General features: G+C 33.8%; 1 protein-coding gene across 3 annotated transcripts in view; it reads right to left on the bottom strand.

The window, feature by feature from the left end:
- Positions 1 to 13,871, bottom strand: part of LOC146998501 (uncharacterized) — a 436,472-nt gene that overhangs the window by 117,595 nt on the left and 305,006 nt on the right. For 2 of the 3 annotated variants that reach the window (XR_015039470.1, XM_085810829.1), the window contains exon 3: positions 2,644 to 2,721. The exons of the other annotated variant lie outside the window; for it this stretch is intronic. The gene's annotated coding sequence lies outside the window, so the exon portion shown is untranslated. The remainder of the gene's footprint in view (positions 1 to 2,643; positions 2,722 to 13,871) is intronic. 3 annotated transcript variants of the gene reach the window in all.

Here is a 13,871-nt window from a genome sequence, read left to right as displayed (position 1 = left end):
ATTCTTAAGAACCACATGCGCATTGCTCGATACTCTGTTTCTATACTGGTATAAAGTAAGGGTTGTCCTTTTCTGGCTCTTACCATTTGCTGAATGAAATTTCTAAGATGGGTCTCGACATTTGAAGAAATCGCAAAAATGCTTTTTCCAAGTGAGGAATTTCATGAAGGGGGATGCGCGTTAGTTTTATGCTCCGCATTATGCCGCGTGTAGCTTTGCAGGATGCGCACTCTATTCCGGTATCTTCCTCCTGAGTTCCAACGAGCGCAGAAAGTGTAGAAATTCGGAACAGCAAGGCAGGAGGACAGGATAGCAGGTGAGGAAAAGATATAGTCATTGTCACGTGTGCAGTACAGATCAACTGTGTTTTTGAGGCAAAGCTATGGATTTGTAACGCGTAACAGATCTTTTGTTCCGTTCAGGGTATCGTCGCTAGGATGTTTTACAGCATAACCTTCACTTCATTTAATTTAATTTTTATATGGTTTATCGTCAAAATATTTCATCGAAAAATACAAACGTTATACTTACTATATGTGTGAAGGCCATATTTTCTAAAATGAATGGAATTTTAAAGAAAATTTAAAATCTCTATTGAGGGATTTCTTTTATGGAAACATGCATCAATCTGTAAGGTATTTCAACTAAGAAATTAGCAATAAGTTAATTTTAGAAGTTTATGCGGAAAGTAGAATTAGGTTTTAAATTGAATTAAAAATTCAAACTATTAAAATTTAAATATTAAATGATAGTTAAAATTATGACGTACGGTTCAAACTCGATGATCAATAAAAATGATTTACTCCCAAAATGGTAATAATTTTTCTTGTAAATATGAACTGAAATACATAGAATAAAAAATTATGAATATTAAGAATTTTGAGTAAGAAAAATTTAAAACGATATAAAACTCTTAAACATTAAGTAATACACAAAACAAATTTGAGCACGTGAAATTTTTACCATTGTTGCTGTTAAAACTGCTTGATAACTAGAGAAACGGTAGTGTTTCCCCTTCTAACGCTCGAGTTGCACTGACAAAAGAGATGCGACAAGCAGTAGTGGAAGTAACTTTCCAAACCACAGTCTTTTCTTCTTTGTGATAAAGTTCACAGAAAACAGCAGGGATGGAAACAGCAGGGATTTTGAATATTATTAACGATTTTAAAGATTTCAAAAATAAGTAGAAAAGAAAAACATGCCAAAGTAAAAGATAAAATCAGCCAAAGTAGAAAGTTGTTGCTTTGCCTAACTTCAAAAATGTTTAAAATCGTAAAAATCAATACGAACTATTACCTGATCTTTCATTCAAATTTTCATTTATCATCTGAAGCAATTTTAAGTTAAAGGGTTCCTAATGGAAGTCATTTGTTGAAGAACTGCTCCACCCAAAATCAAAGATGTACAGCAGTAAATTTTGTATTTAAAATCAGCTAAGAAAGAAAGACTTAATTTTTCCAAGATGAAAAGATTTAATTAATTGGAAAAGGAAAAGAATTAGTTATCAAAGAAGATATTTAACTAATTTAAAGAGAAAGATAGGATGTAATTTGTAAAGAAATCACGAATTGTTTAATACGTTGTTCCCCGGATTATTTTTGGAAAAAGTCTTGCAATGATAATTAACCTCAACTCGGATTTATAATTTTATTAAGACACGATGTCTGATTACTAAGTACAATAAAGGAAGGTGCCGTCTTCATTTTGGGTGCAACTGATTCGAGATTTCCTTCTTTTCCAATAAATTTAAAAATAAAAATAATAATAATAAAATCTGAAAGGTTTCGGATTTTAAATTACCTCCAAAGGGGAGTTTTTTTAGCATTTTGTCTGTTACCTTCATCTACTAAATACCACATTCTTACACTTTAAAGCATAAAATTCATTTCAAGAGCAATATCGCAAAATAGTTTAAAATTGTTATAGAATCTTTAGAATTTATGATACAGAGTCTCGCGCGCTGGAGATAAAAATGTTTTTTTCTGTACAAGGTTGATATGGCTCGCTTTGAAATCCTTGAGTTTGTTAATCAAAAATTCGTTAAAGGTTTACAAAATATGAAATCGATAATAAACCAAATTCTAAATTTCAAATTTGGGCTTTCACATGCCCATATTCGCTGTAGGATTACGTCATTCAAAATTCGATGACTCTATGTACCGTTATTTTACCGCAATGCGAGAAATATTCATACATTTATGCAGATTTTTCATTATTTAATTTCTTCAAATATAATGCATGATTATAACATTTGGTGGCAACAGTTTGAAAAGTGAAACGACAATTTATTGTGAACCAACGCAAAATCGCAAAACGAAAACAACAGTCCTTCAGGGGCAAAGCCCCTTTGGACTAAAGAAAAAAACTATAAGGAGAATCAATTAAAATTCATGGATTATTTTTTTAATCTACCATCTGTTTCACGTTACACGAATTTGCCTGAAAAACTTTTGTAAATACGATATAAAGCTTTGTTTTAAAAATAGCAAGAAATGCAAATTATAAGCTTATTAACAGAAATAAAGAGATATAAACTTGCAAATGCATAATACAGAATACATATATATCAAGAAAAACGCATTAAATGAAAACCTGTAACTATCAAATGTTAAGAATTAAATTATGATTAAAAATAGAACTCACTCAATGATCACACACGACTCAATAATCAATAAACCACACGACGCCACACGAAGCCACACGACTCAATGATCAATAAACCTGAAACACAATGAAAATAAGCAAATACCTTTTAGAGCTGAAATAGAAATAATCGAAAATTTTAAATATTCAAAATGTAGTCTAACATATTTTGAAACTATGCAATTGTATAATTTTAGATAATACAAAAAATTCGAACATCCGAAAATATTTTACCATCGCTGCTTGAGAGAATGTTTGAAAAATGGACATCGTTATGTTTTCTGTCCTTAGGTGTAGTCGCAGGATTGTAAAGTGTATGCACGTAAACTGGTGAGCGAAACGAATCGAAAACAGTGAGTCGTTAATATCGAGCTAGACCGCGACCTTCCTGAAGACCTCTCGACATGTTTATCTCAATGACAGAACAAAGCCGTTACACACATCACATGAAAATGTTGTGACGGCAGTTTCCATGTATCACATTTAAAGAAATTCAATAACGAAGATCTGCATGAATGTAGGTATGTTTCGCGCATGGTGGAAAAACAACGGTACCTGGAACCATAAATTTCTAATGATGTAGTCTTCCATCCGAAGATGGACATCCAGAAATCCGAACTTTGAATTTCAAATTCTTTTTACCTCTTTCATATTTTGTAAAATTTAACGAACTGTTGATTAGCAAACTCAGGACTAACAAAGCGAGTAGTGGCAACACTGTAATTAATAAAGCATTTTATCTCCAACGCGTCAGAGTGTCCATCGGAAAAATCCATCTTAATAACAAAACTGAATATTTATCTGATGAACTGAAACTGAAACTGAAAAAAAAAAAAAAAAAAAAAAAAAAAAACGCATACCAACATTAAACACTGTTAACAGTTAGCCCCGAAATTCTAACTGTTATGCCGCTTTTAATTTTTTTTTCTAATTTTGCTATTGCACTGCGTGAGGCCTAAATGCAAAGAAAATAATGCTTAATTGTAAAGTTAAAATCATAAAAAGTAAATGGGTTAGTGAGAGTGAGTATAACAGAGGACCGGTATACTTCGAGCTCAGTGACAGAGCAGAAAACCTTAACAAACCCTCTTGGGGGGACCGTTAAAATCTGAAATCTTTCCGGTAGTTTTTAATTAATTATTTCTTTTACAAGATAAGTGGTTATAACGAGCCTCATGTGCAATAAATTGTTACCGTCCAAGGTTATACATTGTTGAAATGCCTCTGCAAGGTTTTGGAATACTTTGTGAATTATGCCTACGATCTACTCAAACTTAAAAGACTCATAACCTAATATTCAGATTAACATTGTAACTTATGGTCTGACATAGTAACCCATAACTTGAGTTAACATCGCACCCTGAATGAACCCAAAATCAATAATAATCTGAAATTAGAGTTTAAATTCGCAAAGAGGAATTAACTCCTAAACGTTTTAAGAATTATAAAAACTCTTAACAGGTGTTTAATTTCACGTGCCTTTTCATTGATTTACATGTACTATATGGTGCCTTTCGCCGACAGCTCGCTTTCCAGTTGTCGCTCATAGAATTGCGTAGTTAAAACGTAGCCAATCAATTAATAATTTAATATTTATTTTTAATTGAACTGTGTTATCGGATTATTATTCGAGGTTTATGTCTCAATATTTAATAATTCTGTGTTCACGGTTACATTTGTATAAACTGAGAGTAGATGGACTTAATAAAAAAGGTATTAAAAATGAAACTTCTCGTTCAGCTTTCTCGCCACTTGATTAACGGCCAATAAGGCATGAAAATCCTTTCATATAGTAGCCTTTTTTTGTTGAGTAAAGCTAATTCTGCTCGGACTAATAGTCGTAGTCCAGTAGATCTAACTGAGATAAGCCTTTCATATTTCCAAAAAGTTAACGCTATGTCTCAGAGTCACATTGTATAAAGAAAGATATTCGAGTGTGTAAAAAGAGCTGTCATAATAAATCGTCATTCACAATTAAACGTCTTCGACAATTGAAGGTCTTTACCAAATCCTTACATTGTTACATTTGATATGCTAGTTAAACTATCTACCACTCATTTATTACTAGCCAAAAATTGGCTTTTCGAGAAAGATTGGAAGTTACATCCACATCCTACGATATTTGCAGACATTTACTTTATTTCTTATTAATGTTTTATGCTCACATAAAAACCGGTGGGAATTCAATCGTCCAAATTTAAAAAGCTTTATATGAAATTTAATAAATAAAGGAAAAAGGGAGAAATATTTTAATATTAATTGTAATTAATATTAAAATTAGGTAACTCGAAATAAGGATAAACTCGAAATAAGGATAAACTCGAAATTTCACAATTGAAGAACAAAATCAAAAATCGGCAATCTAGAAATTTCTCTTTTTTGACATCAAATACATTTCACAAACAGTTTAAATTTAACATTTTGCGCTATTATCTGAATTCGCAGGAGTATGAAATGAGAAAGGTCCGCACTGATAAGACCTTATCATGGATAGCTCAATTCCCTCTAGAAAAGATGGTTTGGTTTATTGAGATTACGGCAAAGCTCACTAGGGCTATCTGCCTAAGGGAAGGAATGCCTTCGTGGAGGATTTTCTAAGGAAAACTGGCTCGTATACACGTTACACATGGGGAAAACCACTAGAAAAGATGAAAGTTTAAATCGCAGGACAGTAGAAGTCATATATTAAAGATCCTGGCCGGTTGAAATTGCGATAATAGCATTCGTTTATTTAAAATGCTTAGTGATTAAATGACTAACGTTTTTAATTTAGTCTTCGAACGATTCAAATGGCCAGAAAAACGCTACTGTTTGACTTTTCGAATTCATGAATGTTTTCCAAGATCGACGCATTCCATTCACCTATTACAATTAACTAAACGTTCTCTTTAGCGACCACAGCTATAACATCTTTTCTTATAGGGTGTTATGGATCGTTATAAAAATCATATCCTGCAACTATATCTAGCCTAATATCGTATCATTTTGCGTCAAATATACAGATATTTTGCGTCAACTATACAGATCGCATACAAATACTTGTGAGCTTAAATTTCTTCCACACCTCAAACAGAAGTTTGAAGACTAATATTTCTAAATGTATGAAAAAGTAAGATGACAGAAGTCATTCAAATATATCTCTTTTATTAAACTAATAAAAGTAGTATTTACCATATACTATTCAACAAATGCTTCATATTATTTTAGTTATTGCAGCTACACATGTGTTTAAAAGTTTTCGAACTGATGCCTATGCGGACTGAGTTGCTTCTGTTAGCAGCGGTTTAACTTTGGAAGCATTATGAACAATACTCATCGTTTCCCAGTATTCGCTTGGAGTTTTCTTTCTATATAGAAGTAGGGATTGACAGTTTTTTTCCCTTTTTGACAGATAATATTGCTGATTTTGCTCTTAGAATGCTTACTGCCATTTGACGTTGGTTTTACGAATCGTTTATTAATTATCGAAAATGAATTTTTCTCCTCCGTTACTCTCGAAAAAGTATGTTTTAATTCACAATTTGTATACATACGCATTTTGAAAGGGAATAAATTTAAAAATAGAAGACGATATTTCTTATCTGAAGTAATAAGCAAATACAAAAATCTTTTATTTATAAATATTTTGCTTTTTGACAATGTCTATCGAAATCGCTTTAAAAGTGTGTAAACTCCCTCTGTAAAGTGGATCACGCAAAATGTCTTTCAAATGTTATAGCCGGTTTCCTCTAAAAACAAATGCAAAATGTAGGAGCCAGGCACTGAATTTAATTTCCGATCATTTAAACAAAAATGTACTGTTCCTTATTTTGGACAATGTGAGGTGAACGGCCTGTAGAAATGCGAAGATTGCTCTGAGGTAGATGGCATTCTCGCTAAATTGATGAGATACAGCCAAGATGGCCTATTGTTTGCGCGACTAAATTTCGCAGAGATGCTGGCGAGAAATCGCACGGCATTTTCTCCCGATCTCTGGAGAACATTCACTCGCTACACGGGCCACAATGATTATATAACTGTAACAGTATTTAGCCGATATACGTGACTGTAACAGTAGATGATTCCCGACAATTTTCAGAACTGAAAAAAACTGTAAATTTATCGCCGGCTGAGGGAAAACTAGTACATAAATTCGGAGACAGCATCAGTTCTCAGTTTGAGTTCAGACAATTTAGCGCAGAGATGAATTAGGATTATTGATAGTTCTCGGTGCGAGCTTTGCTTTTACCCGTGCTTTGTGGTGTGGTGTGTCACACATTCTTAGTAGTGTGAAGTAGAAAATACTGAATGTACTCGGCGGAATGAGAAGAGCTTCATGAGTGCTTTTGTGAAAGGTTCGAGAATTTTTTTTTTCTTTTGGTACGTGAAAGCAAGTTTTATCAAGCTACCATCGGTTCTCAGTGTATTGAATCCGTTACGAACTCGTACATTCGAAACAACTTTTGGTGTCAGATGTGCAATTGAATAGCAAGGGAAAGAGTGGTGGGAAGCAACTTAAGACAATTGTCAGTTTTTGTAGTTCAAGGTAAAACAGAAATTACTGCCGCAATGAAAAATAAAATCGAAGCTATGGAAAACAGAACAGACATGGTTGAAAATAGATTTGGAAACAATAAACTAAGAGTTCCTCCATTTCAACTACAAGCCTTGAGAAAGCGTTTCCGCTGTCAAAAAATAAATCTGACAAACAGTTTCTGCTGTTAAACAACAAATGGAAAAATTAAGTTTATGCTGCTGAACAACGAATCGATTAGAGAGTTTCTATTTGCGCCGGCAATGAAGTTGACAGCTTAAAAATATCCATAGCCGAAGCAGGAAACGATTTTGAGGCTTTTAAATGCCTAGCTATGTCTTCTTGTGCTTTTCCAAAGCTATGAAATGTGAAAAACCTCCTGTTAAGTAACTCAGTTCTTTGTAGTTACTAACGCAAGTGGATGGGATTCTGCAGCTAAAGCCTGCCATATCATTGCTTCTCGGAGAATACACGCAACGGATATCCTTCAAGGTCTCCCAGAAAATAAAAGGCTACACTTCCAAATTCCATCATGCGCGATGAAGCAGCGCTTTGACAAAAAGTGTGTAAAAGACTGTAACAGGCTTCAGTTAAAATAGACACCAGTATGAAAGCTTCCAACAGCTCGCCACAAATATTGAAAGGTTGCCTCATCTCCTCCTTTACGAACAGCCCAACAGAAACAGGGGAAATCAATTCTTTGGTGTTGGCATCCGCGATCTTCAGACATAGAATGCCCTGCGAATGGCAGATGTGAAGCATCTAAAATTCTTCTTTTATATGCCATGAAATTCGACGCAGTCATAGTGTATATGAATTTGTAACTTCGTGACGTTATTTATTGATTTAGCATTTCATTTAGCGTATGTATTCATTCAAACTATTGTTACAGTTCTGAAAATGTAAAATAATGTGTTAAATGTAAGCATACTTTACAATTTGTATTCATTCAAACTATTGTTATAGTTCTGAAAATGTAAAATAATGTGTTAAATGTAAGCATACTTTACAATTTTAATATAATTTAGAATTTTTATAGCACTGCTGACTAGTTTTGAAGAAATTAAAACCTTTTGTTTTAAGAAATTCAAAACTAGTAGCTATGACGCTGGTAACTTAAAACTAATAACGTATGATTTTTCGTCACACGCGCATTCCAAAATGGTAGCCTTGAAAGAAAACGTATCTTCAGTGGACAAGTTGTGTGATTGCAGAGCGTCATATCACATTCTACTTCTTCAGGAAATATGCTTCCAAACCTGAGCTATAGCTTGATTGTTACTAGTACTTTAGGCAAATGTTCGTTCGCTCACGTTATGCTTCGGATATTGCAAAATTAAAATGTGTTACCCCCAGTAAAAATACTGAAGTTAAGGCCTTTCACGTAACAATTCATTCAAATGAAATTTCCAAAACAAAACAAATACAAGGTTGGGAGGCAGAACCGAAAAATCGCCCATTGTTTTGCACAATCTTTCGAAATTGCCAACTCAGCTAGCTGTCGCATCTTGTCTCCTGGAGTTGCAATCCCTCCAAAAGACACTATGTAAAAGCGGGAAATTTAGTATGGTGAAAACCTAAAATAAATTCAAAACAGCAATTGAAAAAAATTTTTAATCAGATAACCGTTTCATAATCATAGTAAGTTTTAAGACTTAAAATCGTTACACAACAGCGAAAAATTAAAATACATTCACTCACATTCATTTAAAAAAAAAGCTGTCCCCAAAAATCCCTTCATTTATTTAATTATGAGTGTGCTCCAGGCACATCAAAGTCATCATCATCAGCAGAAACCTTAAAACATCCTTCTTCGGGGGTTGTATCGCGTAAGGTGGCGGGAGTAAATATTTGCAATGTCAAGCAAGAACACTTTAAATAAATCGTTCTCAATCAATTGGTAGTGTCCTTTCCTCCACATAAATTCATACAGATATTCATATAGACATGAAGATATTCGATTAGTAAAATTTCCAAGAAAGTCTTCGACCATACACACCACGTGCTATTAGTATGCGCACCTGCAAAACAGGTACGAAATATTTCGTCTTCCAGACTATTATATGCAGCCCAAAAGTTGGGAATAATTGTGGCCCCTGGGAACACAAATCATTCCCGAATTCAGTGATTGCATCAAGCAAGCAGACATTTTCAAGATGGCACATAAAATGCATACATGCTCTACTTATTAAAAATGTACCAAATGAAATTGATGATAAAGATGTATTAACTGATCTCTTTGATCAGAATCCTGACATCTTCAAAATGGCGGATAAAGAGCTTGACGCGTTTTTCACGTCTCTTGAAAAACATTATGATACTATCAACACAGCACTTGCATCTAAATGTAATGTGAACGGTGAGCTGCGCGAACATGCTAGGACTGCTTTGGGTGAGTTAAAATCTCTTATAATTTTAAATTTTGAAAGATTACAATATGCTAATTATCGCGAAGCTTGTGTGGCAAGTTTGAAAACCTCTGTTATGAGACCTTCTTATGCTGAGGTGGTATCGCCATCTAGGGAAGAAAATGTAAACAAACACTCAAATGACTGTAATTTGCTTGTTTCCAGCAGCTGCTGGATTGGAAAACTTTACATCCTTTGATGTTAAAAAACTTTTGAAGGAAAAAATTAATCCTACAGAAAAGAAATTAGGTATAAAAATATTAGGATGATTTCGAATAACAGAATTTTAGTGCAATGCTCTTCCTCAACTGATCGTGATAAAATAAAAGATGAAATCAACAACAAACCTGAAGTAATTTCTTCTCTTCCAAGACAAAAAAATCCTGCTCTACTTATTAAAAATGTGGCAAATGAAACTGATGATAAAGATATATTAACTCTTCTCTTTGATCAAAATCCTGACTTCTTTATGGTAATGAATGTATTAATGACATGAAATTCTGTTTTACTCTTAAAAAATTCCAAACTCAAAGTATATCGTTGTCGAAATGAAACCCGAGCTATACAGAAAATGCCTATCTTTGGCGTATTTGCATTTTGAGTGGTCGGCTTGTAAAGTAGAAGAGTTTATCATAATAAATAGATGCTTTAAATGCCTTGGCTATAATCACAAAGGAGCTAACTGCAGAAATTCTGTTGCTTGCTTCAAATGTGCAAAAGAATATAAAAGTGAGCACTGCCAAACTCAAGAAACCCAAGCTTGTGTAAATTGCATTCGTTATAATAGCAAAATCAAGGATGTTGGCAAGAAAGTTGATGTCAAGAATAAGCCTTTCTCCGAAAATTGTCCTTCCCACATTTTTATGAAGAATAGAATTATTTCTCAAATGAATTATGGCTAACTTTCCCATTTCTGTTCTTAAAATTATTCAACTTAATCTTCATCGTTCGAAAATGGCTACTCAGCAGCTAGTTTCAAATATGGAAAATTCTAACATTGATATCGCTCTTGTTCAGGAGCTCTTATTAATGCTCTATTCCCAACTTGCCTTCCTCTTACCGGGTTTTCTTTGATGCTAATAGTGATACCATTAAAGCTGCTATTATTGTACGGAATAAAAAGCTGTCTACTCTGCGATATTAATAATCTTGATTATAATATGGTGTTTCTTCATGTCACTCTCAATACTCATGATTTTATCTTTTTTTCTATTATTTTGAACCTAATAGACATATCGACTTGGATTTGCATAAAATTAATGTAACATTAGCTTCAAAAAATTGTAATAGATTGATTTAGGCTATGGATGCCAACAGCAAATCTAAAATTTGGCATAGTTCAGTTTCAGATTCTCGAGGTGTTAAACTTTGTGAATTTTTAAATATGATAAATTTGTTTGTTATAAACGAAGACTGTGGTCCTACTTTCTGTAGCACTCAAGGTTCAAGCTATATTGACATTACGGTTGTGGGATCTGATCTTCTTGCAGATATTTTGCGTTGGTGTCAACCAGATTATGAATCCCTTTCTAATCATTGTACGATTGAGTTTGAACTATCTGTAACTTCTAATAACACTCTCTATGACAGAAAAAACAGCAAGATTGTCTTCAGTGTAAAGAAAGCTAACTGTAATATTTTTTTTACAATATATGTAAGCAGTCGATTGATGAGTTGCCGCAGTTTATTAAGTGCTGTACGGATAAGCATGCATTAAACTCTCGACTAGAAAATTTTGTCTTAATTCTCTATAACGCATCCAAGGCTTCCATGCCTCTAAAAAAGTAAAGAGTTCATAAGATACCTTGGCGGACTAGTGAAATCGAATGTATGATTAGGAAAATGCCTAGAAAAAATGCTGTTTGTGAATAGAATTACCTGGTTCTTGCATAATAAAAAACTGCTAAACAAAACACAGTTTGGATTTACCCCTCATAATAGTTGTGAAGATATTCTTTTGTACTTTAAAGACATAAGGTAAGAAGAGAAATTTAAGAAAAATTTAAGAAGAGAAATGTGGGAAGGTAAGAAGAGAAATTTACACACAGTTCTAGTGTTCCTTGATATCAAAGGTACTTTCGACCACGTCTGGTGGCCTGGGATACTTGTTTTTTTAAGGAAAGCTGGTATTCCGTGTATATTTTCCGCCTTATTAAAGATTTTATGCATGACAAATTTGCATTGCTCTCCCATGGCCACGTTTCTTCCTCCCGCATTTTGGAAAGAGATTGCCCTCAAGGCTCGGTTTCCGGACCTTTATTGTTTCATTTAATTAGAATGATCAACTCAATAGACTCTGACATTGTCAGAGTTGTAAAACAATAGCTTTCGCTGATGATCTACTAATTTGCTTTCAAGAGAAGTGTCCCATTACTCTCTTTACAGCTCAGAACACCCTTAATATTATTTCCAATTGGTCCAGAGAACAGAAATTTGAATTCAATCCTACTAAATTTAAAATTATGATAATTAAAAAAAAAAGCATGTCAGCTATACAAAACAACAACTGTACCTGGATAATACCTTACTCGAAACGGTGAATGAAATTAAATATTTAGGCGCTATTCTTGATCATAAGTTTAGCTGGAAAATCATATTATGTATTTATCCAATAAGTGTGAAAATATATTTAGAGGACTTAATCGTGTCTCTTGCAATACGTTTGGTTTAAAGTCTAATGTTATTGATATGGTTAATAAGCAGGATATTGTCCCGTTTATTTGCTATGCTTCTAGAGTGTGAGGAACAGCTTTAGAAAAGAAGATTAATTCCCGTATACTTCGCAGAATTCAAAGAAGAATTTTACTAAGAGTTGTGCGTGGCTACAGAACAATTAGCCATGAAGCCTGTTTCGCAATTTCAGGATTTCCTCCGATTGACCTTCGTGTTTTAAATAACAAAAAGTTTAAAGATACCATCAGAAAATTTATGTTCGATACCAAGGTGTTGTTTGAAGATCTTCCTCATCCGGCCAATTCAAACTATCATTTATGACAATTTTGTTGATGATAACTTCCCTGTTGTGTGTTATACAGATGGCAGTAAAATCAATAATCGAGTTGGATTAGCTTATGCCGTTTCCCATCATGGTTCTGATCTGGAATACAAACTCTTTAAAACTCCCAATGAATGCAGTATTTTCCAAGCCGAATTACTGTGCATTAGTGAGTCAATAAAGTGGATATCTAATAACTGTTTGCTAAGTGCTAAATTTCTTATTCGCACTGATTCTCTTTCGTTCTTATATTGTTTTAGGAATATCTACTCATATAATAAATTTATTGTCACTTCCCATGACCTTCTTAAAGACCTTAATAATAAAGGTGTTGATGTTATCTTTTCTCATGTACGCAGCCACACTGGCAATCTAGGAAATGAAAGGGCTGATTGATTGGCAAAACAAACTACACATCTTCAAGTAATTACTCCAATGATACTTCTCAAGTCATTTTACAAGAACAAAAATAGGGATGATACAATACTGAGGTGGAATGAACTAAACAGGAATTCTACTACTGCCTCTTTGATTAAACTATTTTTTCCTTCCATTCCTCGCCCACCAGCGGCCGAGCGGTAAAGTCGCTGAACACTGGTAGTTCGGTCCGGGGTTCGAATCCCGCGAACGGGCTGGCTGCATGGGCGTTTTCGTGGTTTTCCCCATGTGTAACGTGTATACGAACCAGTTTCCCTTAGAAAGTCCTCCACGAAAGCATCTCTTCCCTTAGGCAGATAGCCCTCGAGGCTTTGCCATAATCACACACACACACCTTCCATTCCTCACAGACTAAATAATAAACACACTTTTTCTGCAATTTTGGAGTTAAACAATTTCTAACTGGACATGGTAAATTCAATTCATATCTGAAGAGATTTAGATTATCTAGTATAGACTTGTATTCATGCAGTTTCGGGGGGGTGCAAAATGTCGAACATTTGTTGTTCTATTGTTCAAAGCTCTAGGAAGGACGAAAAGAACTCATTTCTAGGTTAAACTCCGTGAATATTACATTTCTTCCTCTTATACACGTATCTGTCCAACATAAAATGGCTTTCTCTTCCTTCTGTAAATTTATCTCTTACGTGTCATCTGTGAATTAGTAAGTTTATTTTATTTGGTGTTGTGTTGTTGTATTTGTCTGTTTTTCTACTTACCTCGTAAGCCTTGTGTAATTCTATGTGGTGCACAAGGATTTAAAATTTTCAATTAAATTTTTTTTAAATTAGGAGCTCATGGTATATATGTTAATTCACTTTAACAAGTGTAGAAGGGAAAAGGTTATTTCAAGTATTAGCTTAGATAAACACTA

Source organism: Stegodyphus dumicola, chromosome 2 (genome assembly GCF_044657685.1).
Source record: "Stegodyphus dumicola isolate Sdum_Otavi_A_Nest chromosome 2, ASM4465768v1".
Classification (NCBI taxonomy): Eukaryota; Metazoa; Arthropoda; class Arachnida; order Araneae; family Eresidae; genus Stegodyphus; species Stegodyphus dumicola.
The sequence above is the reverse complement of the archived record's forward strand: the minus strand, read 5'-3'. Positions and strand labels throughout refer to the sequence as shown.